This window comes from Balaenoptera borealis (assembly GCF_965194805.1).
Source record: "Balaenoptera borealis genome assembly, chromosome: 8".
NCBI lineage: Eukaryota > Metazoa > Chordata > Mammalia > Artiodactyla > Balaenopteridae > Balaenoptera > Balaenoptera borealis.
In genome coordinates this window covers 8165405-8181538 of record NC_138865.1, presented here as the reverse complement: position 1 = coordinate 8181538, position 16134 = coordinate 8165405, and the positions used below count along the sequence as shown (strand labels likewise).

General features: G+C 37.4%; 1 protein-coding gene, 1 long non-coding RNA gene and 1 pseudogene across 3 annotated transcripts in view; all 3 read left to right on the top strand.

Moving 5' to 3' along the window:
* Window positions 1–16134, top strand: part of LOC309633705 — a 184917-nt gene that overhangs the window by 115805 nt on the left and 52978 nt on the right. The gene's annotated exons all lie outside the window — the stretch shown is intronic.
* MTMR9 (myotubularin related protein 9) overlaps window positions 1–16134 on the top strand; it is a 76594-nt gene that overhangs the window by 19714 nt on the left and 40746 nt on the right. The gene's annotated exons all lie outside the window — the stretch shown is intronic.
* LOC309633695 (large ribosomal subunit protein P1 pseudogene) lies at window positions 8194–10796 on the top strand (annotated as a pseudogene). Its single transcript has one exon. The product of its transcript is annotated as a large ribosomal subunit protein P1 pseudogene (transcript).

The window sequence follows — 16134 nt, the reverse complement described above, 5'->3', positions numbered from 1 at the left end:
TCACACAGTAACGTCCCAGATGGGAACAGTCCTAATACCAAGCTGAAGTTCCCCTGTACTTAGACCCCATGTTTCTGATGTTGCCTTGTGTTTTTCAGGTTGTCTTATTCCTCTACTATGAATTGTTCTTCAAATTAATAACTTTTATGTCCCCATTAAGTTTTCTCTTCTACAGATTAAATATCAGTATTTATTTCAGCCTTTTCCCATAATACTGAACTCAGGGCCCCACCCTGTCTTGGCTGCTTTCCTCAGCAAGGCCTTCAGTTTGTCATTGATTCTCTTAAAATATGGTACCCATAACATTTAGCGTAGATTGGAACTATTACTGATACTTTACTGTAGCCCAAAGTTGCATTGGCCTTTTTCAGAATTAAATTACTAACGAAATAAACTAAAATTCCTTCATCCTTATACATGTGTTATTAAGGGATCCTCCTTGCCTTTTTATTTGTTTGTCCATTCATTCTTTCTTATATTCAACACTGTTTTCCTCGTAGGCATTTCCTTTTGGGGTTAGCTAATTATTTAAGCAATTTGTATATCTGAATTTCTGTTTTATATTCCTGCAAATTTTGTAATCCACAAATTTAATGAGAACATCTTTAATGCCTTGATTTGAGGTATTTACTTACTATTGCTAGATTATGGAAATTTTAGATAAGCAAAGCATGGTCTCTTCCTTCTAATTGTTCAAAGTCTAATAATTATCTAAGTAATTGAATACAATAAAATAAGTGCTGACAAAATTTCCACAAGGCCCAGGGGAAATGAAATTATTAGATCTGTGTTATAGAAAGTCATTTCTGTTGCAAAATGCTGAGAAACTGCTTAAGAGGATGCTGTAATCATGTAAAGAAGATGGTTGGACCAGTAGCAGAGAGGTTATAGTGCAGAAGGAGTCAGCAAGTGGAATTAAAAGGAGTTGGTGACCCACTCCCTGGATGTGAGAGGTAAAACAGGCAATGGCATCTAGGTTTTACCATTGACATGGGAAAGACAGAAAGAGAAATGTGTTTGACAGGGAATGAGCTGAGTTCAGTTTTGGGGATGGCAAATTCAAAGGGCCTGTGTGGCACATGTCATTGAATATGTACAAGAGATAGTTTAGAGCTTATATGAGAGATCTGTGTTAAAAATGAAATACTGAGCGTAATCAATGTATACATTGTGGGAACCATGGGGAGAAGTTGATATTACTGAGGGAAAGCATCTGAAGTAAGTAGGGGGCCAAGGATGAACCATGTAAGGGATAAGTGGAGGAAAAAGCCAAGGGAAGAGCGAGCTTCAAGTAGGAGGGGGTCACTAATGTGAAAGCTTCTTATTCATTGTTTGTTTATTCTCTCTCTTCTGGTCTAGGATACAAGCTGCTAGAATATAAACTTTAGGATGGTGGGAAACATACCTGTCATTCTTATTCTCTACTGTATTCTTTTTTTTAACATCTTTATTGGAGTATAATTGCTTTACAATGGTGTGTTAGTTTCTGCTTTATAACAAAGTGAATCAACTGTACATATACGTGTATCTCCATATCTCCTCCCTCTTGTGTCTCCCTCTCACCCTCCCTATCCCACCCCTCTAGGTGGTCACAAAGCACTGAGCTCATCTCCCTGTGCTATGCGGCTGCTTCCCACTAGCTATCTAGTTTACATTTGGTAGTATATGTAAGTCCATGCCACTCTCTTACTTCGTCCCAGCTTACCCTTCCCCCTCCCTGTGTCCTCAAGTCCATTCTCTACGTCTGAGTCTTTATTCCTGTCCTGCCCCTAGGTTCCTCAGAACCATTTTTTTTTTTAGATTCCATATATATGTGTTAGCACACAGTATTTGTTTTTCTCTTTCTGACTTACTTCACTCTGTATGACAGACTCTTAAGTCCATCCACCTCACTACAAATAACTCAATTTCATTTCTTTTTATGGCTGAGTAATATTCCATTGTATATATGTGCCACATCTTCTTTATCCATTCATCTGTCAGTGGACACTTAGGTTGCTTCCATGTCCTGGCTATTGTAAATAGAGCTGCAATGAACATTGTGGTACATGACTCTTTTTGAATTATGGTTTTCTCAGGGTATCTACTGTATTCTTAGCACATGATTGGCAAGCAGTAGATATTTGATGAGTGAATGAATATAGGAATGTGTGCATTTATGCAGGATAGGACAAAAGGACAATAAGGCCTTCTATATATCATTGGAATCCTCTGCCAGGTAGACATATATCACTTAATCAGTATTCGTTGAGTAAGGTTCTTTGACCATCTAAAAAACTTACTAAATAGTATTAGCCAGTCCCTTCTTCTCTATTATATCCAAAAGAGATGTATGGTATTGAGAAGACAGAGAACTAAAACTAGCTATCAAGATATCTTATGTTGCATACCAGATATGTTGGCTGATTGACTTTCTGGGACTCAGTTTCCAAGTCTACACGGTGAAAGTATTGGACAAATGATCTTTAAGAGTTCCTCCCCTTTTAACAAGCTTTTATTCTAGGATATCATGAAATATTATTTCAGATACTTTGCTGAAATACACGTATATAATATATCTGTACTCCCTCAATCTACTACTTCAGAAATTATATACAACAAAGATGATGATAAGGTAATGGTTGAGTAGCTTCTATCTGACAAGACCTCCTGCAGATATACAATGACAAACTATAAATAAAATACAGAAAACTATTACTTGGAGGCTCTGGTAAGTGAACAGAAATCAGCATATTTTAGAGGGGAGTCAAAATTAGAGGAAGTGAATGACAGAGTGCATTTCCTATTTTGCAGGCCTTGTCCTGAGGTCAGTGAAGTTATGGCATTGATGGTATAAGACAGCTAACATTCTGGTGAAAAGCCCACTTTCTCTCTGGTGGGAGGAACCAGGGGAAGGGCTTGGGGAACCAGAGAACCAGAGGAGGGGAACCTTGATTCTGTAAATAACCCTGAATCTCTGGCTGACACTTTATTTTATTTTTTTAACATCTTTATTGGAGTATAATTGCTTTACAATGGTGTGTTAGTTTCTGCTTTATAACAAAGTGAATCGGTTGTACATATACATATGTTCCCATATCTCTTCCCTCTTGCATCTCCCTCCCTCCCACCCTCCCTATCCCACGCCTCTAGGTGGTCACAAAGCACTGAGCTCATCTCCCTGTGCTATGTGGCTGCTTCCCACTAGCTATCTAGTTTACCTTTGGTAGTGTATATATGTCCATGCCACTCTCACTTTGTCACAGCTTACCCTTCCCCCTCCCCACATCCTCAAGTCCATTCTCTACTAGGTCAGTGTCTTTATTCCCATCTTGCCCCTAGGTTCCTCATGACCTTTTTTTTTTTTTATTAGATTCCATATATATGTGTTAGCATATGGTATTTGTTTTTCTCTTTCTGACTTACTTCACTCTGTATGACAGACTCTAAGTCCATCCACCTCACTACAAATAACTCAATTTCGTTTCTTTTTATGGCTGAGTAATATTCCATTGTATATATGTGCCACATCTTCTTTATCCATTCATCTGTTGATGGACACTTAGGTTGCTTCCATGTCCTGGCTATTGTAAATAGAGCTGCAATGAACATTGTGGTACGTGACTCTTTTTGAATTATGGTTTTCTCAGGGTATATGCCCAGTAGTAGGATTGCTGGGTCATATGGTAGTTCTATTTTTAGTTTTTTAAGGAACCTCCATACTGTTCTCCATAGTCGCTGTATCAATTTACATTCCCTCAAGCAGTGCGAGAGGGTTCCCTTTTCTCCACACCCTCTCCAGCATTTATTATTTGTAGATTTTTGATGATGGCCATTCAGACTGGTGTGAGATGATATCTCATTGTAGTTCTGATTTGCATTTCTCTAATGATTAATGATGTTGAGCATTCTCTCATGTGTTTGTTGGCAATCTGTATATCTTCTTTGGAGAAATGTCTGTTTAGGTCTTCTGCCCATTTTTGGATTGGGTTGTTTGTTTTTTTGATATTGAGCTGCATGAGCTGCTTGTAAATTTTGGAGAGTAATCCTTTGTCAGTTGCTTCATTTGCAAATATTTTCTCCCATTCTGAGGGTTGTCTTTTTGTCTTGTTTACGGTTTCCTTTGCTGAGCAAAAGCTTTTAAGTTTCATTAGGTCCCATTTGTTTATTTTTGTTTTTATTTCCATTTCTCTAGGGGCTGGTTCAAAAAGGATCTTGCTGTGATTTATGTCATAGAGTGTTCTGCCTATGTTTTCCTCTAAGAGTTTGGTAGTGTCTGGCCTTACATTTAGGTCTTTAATCCATTTTGAGTTTATTTTTGTGTGTGGTGTTAGGGACCTTGTGTTCTAATTTCATACTTTTACATGTACCTGTCCAGTTTTCCCAGCACCACTTACTGAAGAGGCTGTCTTTTCTCCACTGTATATTCTTGCCTCCTTTATCAAAGATAAGGTGACCATATGTACGTGAGTTTATCTCTGGGCTTTCCATCCTGTTCCATTGATCTATATTTCTGTTTTTGTGCCAGTACCATACTGTCTTGATTACTGTAGCTTTGTAGTATAGTCTGAAGTCAGGGAGCCTGATTGCTCCAGCTCCGTTTTTCTTTCTCAAGATTGCTTTGGCTATTTGGGGTCTTTTGTGTTTCCATACAAATTGTGAAATTTTTTGTTCTAGTTCTGTGAAAAATGCCAGTGGTAGTTTGATAGGGATTGCATTGAATCTGTAGATTGCTTTGGGTAGTAGAGTCATTTTCACAATGTTGATTCTTCCAATCCAAGAGCATGGTATATCTCTCCATCTATTTGTATCATCTTTAATTTCTTTCATCAGTGTCTTAAAATTTTCTGCATACAGGTCTTTTGTCTCCTTAGGTATGTTTATTCCTAGAAATTTTATTCTTTTTGTTGCAATGGTAAATGGGACTGTTTCCTTAATTTCTCTTTCAGATTTTTCATCATTAGTGTATAGGAATGCTAGAGATTTCTGTGTATCAATTTTGTATCCTGCTACTTTACCAAATTCATTGATTAGCTCTAGTAGTTTTCTGGTAGCATCTTTAGGATTCTCTATGTATAGTATCATGTCATCTGCAAACAGTGACAGCTTTACTTCTTCTTTTCCAATTTGGATTCCTTTTATTTCTTTTTCTTCTCTGATTGCTGTGGCTAAAACTTCCAAAACTATGTTGAATAATAGTGGTGAGAGTGGGCAACCTTGTCTTGTTCCTGATCTTAGTGGAAGTGGTTTCAGTTTTTCACCATTGAAGACGATGTTGCCTGTGGGTTTGTCATATATGGCCTTTATTATGTTGAGGAAAGTTCCCTCTATGCCTACTTTCTGCAGGGCTTTTATCATAAATGGGTGTTGAATTTTGTTGAAAGCTTTCTCTGCATTGATTGAGATGATCATGTGGTTTTTCTCCTTCAATTTGTTAATATGGTGTATCACATTGATTGATTTGTGTATATTGAAGAATCCTTGCATTCCTGGGATAAACCCCACTTGATCATGGTGTATGATCCTTTTAATGTGCTGTTGGATTCTGTTTGCTAGTATTTTGTTGAGGATTTTTGCATCTATGTTCATCAGTGATATTGGCCTGTAGTTTTCTTTCTTTGTGACATCTTTGTCTGGTTTTGGTATCAGGGTGATGGTGGCCTCATGGAATCAGTTTGGGAGTGTTCCTCCCTCTGCTATATTTTGGAAGCGTTTGAGAAGGATAGGTGTTAGCTCTTCTCTAAATGTTTGATAGAATTTGCCTGTGAAGCCATCTGGTCCTGGGGTTTTGTTTGTTGGAAGATTTTTAATCACAGTTTCAATTTCAGTGCTTGTGATTGGTCTGTTCATATTTTCTCTTTCTTCCTGGTTCAGCCTCGGCAGTTTGTGCATTTCTAAGAATCTGTCCATTTCTTCCAGGTTGTCCATTTTATTGGCATAGAGTTGCTTGTAGTAATCTCTCATGATCGTTTGTATTTCTGCAGTGTCAGTGGTTACTTCTCCTTTTTCATTTCTAATTCTACTGATTTGAGTCTTCTCCCTTTTTTTCTTGATGAGTCTGGCTAATGGTTTATCAATTTTGTTTATCTTCTCAAAGAACCAGCTTTTAGTTTTATTGATCTTTGCTATTGTTTCCTTCATTTCTTTTTCATTTATTTCTGATCTGATCTTTTTGATTTCTTTCCTTCTGCTAACTTTGGGGTTTCTTTCTTTTTCTTTCTCTGATTGCTTTAGGTGTAAGGTTAGGTTGTTTATTTGAGATGTTTCTTGTTTCTTAAGGTAGGATTGTATTGCTATAAACTTCCCTCTTAGAACTGCTTTTGCTGCATCCCATAGGTTTTGGGTCGTCGTGTTTTCATTGTCATTTGTGTCTAGGTATTTTTTGATTTCCTCTTTGATTTCTTCAGTGATCTCTTGTTTATTAAGTAGTGTATTGTTTAGCCTCCATGTGCTTGTATTTTTTTACAGATTTTTTCCTGTAATTGATATCTAGTCTCATAGTGTTGTGGTCGGAAAAGATACTTGATAGGATATCAATTTTCTTAAATTTACCAAGGCTTGATTTGTGACCCAAGATATGATCTATCCTGGAGAATGTTCCATAAGCACTTGAGAAGAAAGTGCATTCTGTTGTTTTTGGATGGAATGTCCTATAAATATCAATTAAGTCCATCTTGTTTAATGTATCATTTAAAGCTTGTGTTTCCTTATTTATTTTCATTTTGGATGATCTGTCCATTGGTGAAAGTGGGGTGTTAAAAGTCCCCTACTATGATTGTGTTACTGTTGATTTCCCCTTTTATGGCTGCTACTATTTGCCTTATGTATTGAGATGCTCCTATGTTGGATGCATAAGTATTTACAATTGTTATATCTTCTTCTTGGATCGATCTCTTGATCATTATGTAGTGTCCTTCTTTGTCTCTTGTAATAGTCTTTATTTTAAAGTCTGTTTTGTCTGATATGAGAATTGCTACTCCAGCTTTCTTTTGATTTCCATTTGCATGGAATATCTTTTTCCATCCCCTCACTTTCAGTCTGTATGTGTCCCTAGGTCTGTAGTGGGTCTCTTGTTGACAGCATATATACGGGTCTTGTTTTTGTATCCATTCAGCCAGTCTATGTCTTTTGGTTGGAGCATTTAATCCATTCACGTTTAAGGTAATTATCGATATGTTTGTTCCTATTCCCATTTTCTTAATTGTTTTGGGTTTGTTATTGTAGGTCTTTTCCTTCTCTTGTGTTTCCTGCCTAGAGAAGTTCCTTTAGCATTTGTTGTAAAGCTGGTTTGGCGGTGCTGAATTCTCTTAGCTTTTGCTTGTCTGTAAAGGTTTTAATTTCTCCGTCAAATCTGAATGAGATCCTTGCTGGGTAGAGTAATCTTCATTGTAGGTTTTTCTCCTTCATCACTTTAAATATGTCCTGTCACTCCCTTGTGGCTTGCACAGTTTCTGCTGAAAGGTCAGCTCTTAACCTTATGGGGATTCCCTTGTGTGTTATTTGTTGTTTTTCCCTTGCTGCTTTTAATATTTTTTCTTTGTATTTAGTTTTTGATAGTTTGATTAATATGTGTCTTGGCGTGTTTCTCCTTGGATTTATCCTCTATGGGACTCTCTGTGCTTCCAGGACTTGATTAACTCTTTCCTTTCCCATATTAGGGAAGTTTTCACTATAATCTCTTCAAATATTTTCTCAGTCCCTTTCTTTTTCTCTTCTTCTTCTGGGACCGCTATAATTCGAACGTTGGTGTGTTTAATGTTGTCCCAGAGATCTCTGAGACTGTCCTCAATTCTTTTCATTCTTTTTTCTTTATTCTGCTCTGCAGTAGTTATTTCCACTATTTTATCTTCCAGGTCACTTATCCATTCTTCTGCCTCAGTTATTCTGCTATTGATCCCTCCTAGAGAATTTTAAATTTCATTTATTGTGTTGTTCATCATTGTTTGTTTGCTCTTTAGTTCTTCTAGGTCCTTGTTAAACGTTTCTTGTATTTTCTCTATTCTATTTCCAATATTTTGGATCATCTTTACTATCATTATTCTGAATTCTTTTTCAGGTAGACTGCTTATTTCCTCTTCATTTGTTAGGTCTGGTGGGTTTTTACCTTGCTCCTTCATCTGCTGTGTGTTTTTTTGTCTTCTCATTTTGCTTAACTTACTGTGTTTGGGGTCTCCTTTTCGCAGGCTGCAGGTTTGTAGTTCCCATTGTTTTTGGTGTCTGCCCCCAGTGGCTAAGGTTGATTCAGTGGGTTGTGTAGGCTTCCTGGTGGAGGGGACTAGTGCCTGTGTTCTGGTGGATGAGGCTGGATCTTGTCTTTCTGGTGGGCAGGTCCACGTCTGGTGGTGTGTTTTGGGGTGTCAGTGGCCTTATTATGATTTTAGGCAGCCTCTCTGCTAATGGATGGGGTTGTGTTCCTGTCTTGCTAGTTGTTTGGCATAGGGTGTCCAGCACTGTAGCTTGCTGGTCGTTGAGTGAAGCTGGGTCTTGGCGTTGAGATGGAGATCTCTGGGAGATTTTCACCATTTGATATTACGTGGAGCTGGGAGGTCTCTTGTGGACCAGTGTCCTGAAGTTGGCTCTCCCACCTCAGAGGCACAGCCCTGACGCCTGGGTGGAGCACCAAGAGCCTTTCATCCACACGGCTCTTGGGCCACCAGGAGGTCTCACTGCACACTCTGCAAAAGGCTGTCTTGGGGTGCAGGGGAAGTTAAAAAACCCTTCTCTCTACCCTCTTCAGTTCAATACCTGGGTCATTTGAATCAAACCCCAAGCGACACCGAAAGTGAACTGTAGCTTAGGTCGTCCGTTGGCTCCAAACAGACTTGGGCTGGGGTGGCCAGCGCCTGCCACGGAGAGTCCCTCTGAGTTCCCCAGAGCAAAATGAGCTCTGGCAGCTCCTGGGGATTTGGGGAAAGGGCTGCTCCTGGCCAGGGTCGACTTGCCATAGGCATGAACTCCTGGACTGGCTCACCAAAACTGTTACCAAATGCAGGTTTGTGTGACCACCACACAGTGAGGCCAAACAAACTGAAACGTTGGAATTTGGAGCAGAGAAAGGTTTATTGCAGGGCCAAGCAAGGAGAACAGGTGGCTTATGCTAAAAACCTTGCACTCTCTGGCTTGAACCGTGATTGCATGGGACAGACTGGGAGCAGTCAGAACTAAGGTGTGAGCTGCCGTGCACCTCAAACGTTACAGAGTTTGCAGTTTAAGTCTGAACAAGTTAGTTCCTTGTAAAACAGAACCATAACACTCTTCAAAGGTGTGTAATAGAATGCAGTTTCCGCAACATAACATTCACAATGTCCAGGATACAGTCCACAGATGAGCCAGGATATTATGACCCGTTCTCAAGAAAAAAGACAATCAGCTTCCTTTCCTCAGCTGCCGCTAAGGTGCTTGGTCCTTCCGAGGAAGCTAAGGCTGCGTTGGGGTGCGGTCCTCACTTCATCCGGTGACTAGCATTGCTCCTGGCAGCACCTGCCCAGCACTCACCCGCACCATGGCCTCCATCTCGGAGCTCGCCTGCATCTACTTGGCCCTTATCCTGCATGATGATGAGGTGATGGTCACGGAGGATAAGATCAATGCCCTCATTAAAGCAGCCGGTGTAAATGTTGAACCTTTCTGGCCAGGCTTGTTTGCAAAGGCTTTGGCCACTGTCAACATCGGGAGCCTCATCTGCAACGTGGGGGCCGGTAGACCTGCCCCAGCAGCTGGTGCTGCCCCAGCAGGAGGTCCTGCCCCCTCCACCAGTGCTGTCCCAGCTGAGGAGAAGAAAGTGGAAGCAAAGAAAGAAGAATCTGAAGAGTCTGATGATGACATGGGCTTTGGTTTTTTTTGACTAGACTAAACCTCTTTAGTAACACAAAAAGCTGGGCTCTTTGCAAAAAAAAAAAAAGACAATCAGCAATTGCCAACCCCAAGATGACTCAGATGTTCAAATGATCATACAAGGTCTTCCGAGCAGCTGTTTAAACTGCCCAATTTTCCATAAAGGAAACTATGCTTAAAATGAGAGAAAAGAAACCTCAGCAGAGAAATAGAAAACATTAAGAAGAGTCAAATGGAACTCAGAATTTTTTGAAAAATTTGTATCTGAAATAAAATATTCACTAGGCTAAATGATAGAGGACAGAAACAGTAAAATTGAAATTAGAGCAATAGAAATTATTTGGAGAAATAGAGAAGAGAAATTATGGAAAAATAAACAGAGCCTCAGGAACATGTGGAACAATATCAAAATGTCTTGTATATGTGTAATTACAGATCCAGGACAGAATAGACAGAATAGGTAGAAAAAATATTTAAAGAAGTAATGTTCAGAAACTAAAAATTTGGTGAATTTTCTGAATTCAAAAAACTCAGCAAGCCCCAAACAGGATAAGTATGAAGAAAATCATGCTAGGCACATCATAGTCAAACTGTCAATGAACCATGATAACATGAAGATCTTGAAAGCTGCCAGATAAAAACAACACATTACAAACACAGAGACAATTCAAATGACCATGGACTATTCATCAGAAATCATGGTGACTAGAAGACAAAACTTTTAAAGTGTTGAAAGGAGTAAAACCTACCAACCCTGAATTCTGTGTCTGGTGAAAGTATCTTTCAAGGAGGAAGGTGAGACAACATTTTCAAATAAAAAGAAACTAAGAATTTGTCACCAAGAGACCTTCACTATAAGAAATGTTAAAGGTAGTTCTTCAGACTGAGGGGAAATAATACCAGAGGGAATCCTGAATATTCAAAATGATTGAAGAATATTGGAAATGGTAAATTCTAGGTAAATATAACAAGCTATTTTTTTTTCTTTTTAGCATCTTTAAAATATGTATGACTACTTAAAGCAAAAACTATGGCAATGGGGGCTTCCCTGGTGGCACAGTGGTTAAGAATCTGCCTGCCAATGCAGGGGACACGGGTTCGAGCCCTGGTCTGGGAAGATCCCACATGCCGCAGAGCAACTAAGCCTGTGCGCCACAACTACTGAACCTGCGCTCTAGAGCCTGCGAGCCACAACTACTGAGCCCGCGTGCCACAACTATGGAAGCCTGTGCTTGGCAACAAGAGAAGCCACCACAATGAGGAGCCCACACACAGCAACGAAGACCCAATGCAGCCAAAAATAAATAAATAAATAAATTTATTAAAAAAACAAAAAGTATGGCATTGCCTTTGTGGTGTTTATAGTGTATGTAGACATATTATATATGGAAACTATGTCATTAAAAATGACTGGGTGTGGTGTGGCTGAATGGATATAGACCAATACAGCTTAAAGGTTTTTACATATTATGTAATGTGGGCTAATATTTAAATTAACAACATATATTATAATCCCTAGAGCAGAGTTTCTCAAACTTGGCACTGTTGACATTTGGGCTAGATAATTCTCTGTTGTGAGAAGCTGTCCTGTGCATTGTAGGATGTTTGGCAGTATCCCTGGCCTGCCACTAGATGCCAGTAGCATTCTTCTCCTCCAACCCCAGTAGTCTTCAGTCATTGACAGATGTTCTCTTGGGGCAAAATCACCCCTAGCTGAGAACCATTGTCCTCAGCAGTCACTTCTTAAAAATGTTAAGAGGTATAATTAAAAGATTAATACATTAAAGTACAATTCTAAAAAGTATTTAAATAATTCAAAAAAAAGTGGGAAAGAAGAAACAGCAATAAAAACTGAAGGGGCAAACAGAAAATAAATGCTAGACTAAAATCCAGCTGTATCGATATTTAATATTGATGAGCTAAATGCTCCAATTAAAAGGCAGAGATTGTCAGAATGAATTAAAGAAAAAAAGCAAGGGAGTTCCCTGGTGGCCTAGTGGTTAGGATTCCAAGGTTTTCACTGCTGAGGGCTCGGGTTCAGTCCCTGGTCGGGGAACTGAGATCCCTCAAGCTGCGTGGTGTGGCCAAAAAAAGAAGAAGAAGAAGAAAAAGCAAGATCCAAATACTGCTGTGTACAAGAGATGCATTTTGAATATAAAGAAACAGATTGAAAATAAATGCGTGGGGAAAATGTGCCATGAAAATAATAAGTATAAAAAAGAAGTAGCTTTATTAATTCCAGATTTAAAAAAAACACTTCAAGACACAGAATATTATCAAATAAAGAGGGTCATTCCATAATAATAAAATTCATCAGGACAACATAATGATTTATATATAAAAATAAATATTTATGCCTGATAGCCAAAATTGATGGAAATGAAGAAATAAGCCACTCTGTGATGATTGTAGATTGTTTAAACTGCCCTCTCAGCAAGTAATAGAACAACTAAACTAAAACAAAACAACAACAAAACAAGTAGAGACAGAGAATCTGAACAGCACTCTCTGATATTCATTGAATGCTACTTCCCAACTTCTGCAGAATGAACAACATGCAAGAGCACATGGTATGTTTTCTAAGACAGAACACACGCTGGGCTATTAAATAAATATCAATAAATTTAAAAGGATTGAAACCATACAGAATATAATCCCTGATCACAAAGTAATTATATTAGAAATCAGTTAACACTAAGGTATCAAGGAATACCCAGAGTATTTCTAAATTAAACAAAATGCTTGTAAATAATCTGTAACTCAAAGATGAAATCAGAAAGGAAATTAGGAAATATTTTGAACTGAATGTTAATATCAAAATTTGTAGAATATAGCTAAAGCAGTGTTCAGAGAGAAACTTATAATGTTAAAGTACTAATATAAAACAAGAAGGAAGGTCTAAAATCACCAACGTAAGCTCCAACTTAAGAAACTGGGGAAAAAAATGAGCAAAGTAACTTGAAAGAATGAAATGATAAAAATAAGAGCAGAAATGAATAAAATAACTAGAACTAATAAGTTTAGCAAGGTTGCTCTATACAAGTGTACAAAAACTAACTGGCAATAAACAATCTTAAAATGAATAAAATACTTAGTAATAAGTTTAACAAAAGGGCAGGATCTATACACTGAAAAACACAAAACATTGCTGAGAGAAGTTAAAGGACATCTAAATAAAAGGAGAAACACATGTTCATGGATTGGAAGACAATATTGTCAAGATCAGTAATGGGCTGAGTTATGTAAAGGACCCAATAGTAAATATTTTAGGCTTTGTGGGTCATGAAATCTTTGTTGCAGCTGCTCCACTCTGCTGTTACAGCATGAAAACAGCAACAGATAATATATCAACGAATGGGTGGTGCTGTGTTCCAATAATATCTTACAGGCATACCTCATTTTATTGCATTTTCATCTTATTGTGCTTTTCAGATATTGCGTTTTTTACAAATTGAAGGTTTTTGGCAATCCTAGGTCAAGCAAGTCTTTCAGTGCCATTTTTCCAACAGCGTTTGCTTACTTCATGTCTCTGTTGCATTTTGGTAATTCTGAAAATATTTCAAATCCTCCACCAGCAGAAAGATTATGACTTACTAAAGGCTCAGATGATGGTTAGCATTTTTTAGCAACAAAATATTTTAAAATTAAGGTATGTACATTTTATTTTTTTAAGACATATTGATGTTGCACACTTAATAGACTACAGTATAGTGTAAACATAACTTATACATGCATTGGGAAAGCAAAAAATTTGTGACTCGCTTTGTTGCAATATTCACTTCATTGCAGTGGTCTGGAACCAAACCTGCAATGTCTCTGAGGTATGCCTGCATTTACAAAAACAAGCAGGGGACTGGATTTGGCTTGTGGACTATAGTTTGCTGACCTCTCATTAAGATGCTAATTCTCTCCAAATTGATTTATTGATTCAATGCAACTCCTATCAAAATTCCAATAGATGTCTTTGTAGAAATTGCCAAGATTATCCTGTAATTTATATGGAACTGCAGAGTTACTAGGATAGCCAAAACAACTTTGAAAAAAAAATAGCTAAATTATTTACATTACTTGATTTCAAAATTTACTATCAGGTTACAGTAATCAAGAGAATGTGGTATATTGGCTTAAGGATAGATATATAAATCCATGGAACAGGATAGAGGGTCTAGAAATAAACTCTCCCATTTGTGGTCAATTTTTGCCAAAGGTGCCTAGACAATTCTATAGGTAAAGGAGAGTTTTTTTCAACTAATGGCATTGGAACAATTGGACTGATAAAAGATAGACCTAGACCTTTACTTCCATCCACAAAAATTAACTCAAAATATATTATAGACCAAAACATAAGAGCTAAAGTTATACAATTTCTTGAAGAAAACACAGGAGAAAATCTTCATGACCATCGATTAGGCAAAGATTTCTTAGATAAAACACTAAAAGTGACCGAAAGCAGATTAGTGATTTCCTAGTATTGGGTGTGGAGGGGAAGGTATGGACTGCAAAGGTGCACAAGGGTATCCCAGCAAACACCATGTAGGATAATCAAAAGGAAGTTTTTACTTAGATGTATTGAGTTCAGCTATCGAACAGTAAGGCAAAGAGAATATCACAAAATTAACCAAAGAGAAAAGACAAATTACATACATGGTGAAACAAAATTAGAAGAGAAAAAAAAAACAATTTGATAAAATTAAACATCTATTTATGATAAAAGCTCTTAGCAGAGTTGGATTTGAAAGGAATTTATTTAATCTGATACAGGGTAGCTACAAAAACAAAAATATACAAAAAGCAAATCTTTCATTATTCCCTTTAAGTTCAAGAGTGAGACAAAGACGCCCGCCATCACTACTCCTAGCTGGCTCAGGAAGACAAGAAGGAAAAATAAAAGGTATTAGGATTGAAATGAAAGAAGCAAAATTGCTATTAGTTGGGTTTTTTTGTTGTGTGTTTGGCCATGCAGTACGTGGGATCTTAGTTCCCTGATCAGGGGTTGAACCTGCCCCCCTGCATTGGGAGCGCAAAGTCTTAACCATTGGACCACCAGGGAAGTCCCTGCTCTTAGTTGTTGATTATATGCTTCTCTACCATAGGAAACTGAAAGAATCTTGAAATTGTAGGCATTTCTCTACACCAAACACAATTTTGAAGACATACAACTAAAATGCCATAAAAATATAAGGTTCCTAGGAGTATATCTAAGAAAAGATATGAAAGATGTTTATTGAGAGAATTTTAAAACTTTATTGAAAAATTAAGAAAACTTTGAAAAGTGGAGGGACACTGTGCTCATAGATAAGGATATTAAATATTATAAAGATGTCTCCAAATCAATCTATAAAGTCAGTGCCATATTATTAAAACACCAGTGTGTTTTTAAGTGGAAGTTGATAAAAGTTACATGAAAGAGCAAAGGATCAAGGGGAACCAAGGTGCTTCTGAAGAACAAGAAGGAGGGAAGAGGATTCTAGGAGACTTAGCCTGCTAAATACAAAGCTTATTCTAAAAGCCATGGACTTGCTGCAGCTAGACAAATGGGACAGAATAGAGAGGCTAACGTGTGGAAAGTTAATATTTGACAGAAGTGGCATTGCAGGTCAATGAAGAATCATAGCATTATCTGGAGTAGGAAATCAGTAAGTAATACCTAATTGTGAAAAACAGCCAAAAATTTAAAAAAAACAAAAAAAAGCTGAAAGAGTTGAAAATGGGGAAAGGGAATTAGATGATGGGTGAACAGGAAACAGGTAACTTCCTTTTTTAAAAATAATTTTTTAGAAACTGTCTTTTAAATTAGTAATGTGAATAACTTTGAACAGTGAAAAAATTTAATTAAAAAATATGATATTGTATCTTGTCAAAGGACTTTTTTTTTTTTAAATACACTTATCAAACATGCTTTGGTTTATCCTCCTGATACTACAAGCCATGGCCAGCATGTTAGGGCAACTCTGATTTATAGGAACATATTGAAATTTACATACACATAATTTTGTTTGTTTTTTGCTGTGCAAAGCTTTTTACAGTCTTTAAGTGATTTTCATTTTTGATGTTAGAAATAAGTTGTCATTTGATAGTTTTATATTGTGTACTTTTGGTTCTTAGCATACTGAGTTTGAAATTATTTCATTGACTTATAAGTATAATCTTTCTTAGTATTAAGTTGTTATTGCTTTAAGAAAGATGTTAACTGTCTTTCCTCATTTTTCTCCTTTCTTAAATAACAGAAATGAGCAAGGGGTTTGATGTAGGTAGTAGCAATGTTCTCTTCTGTTCTGGTTAAGCATCATCTGGAGTTTTAGTCTTCCTGTTGCTGTACTT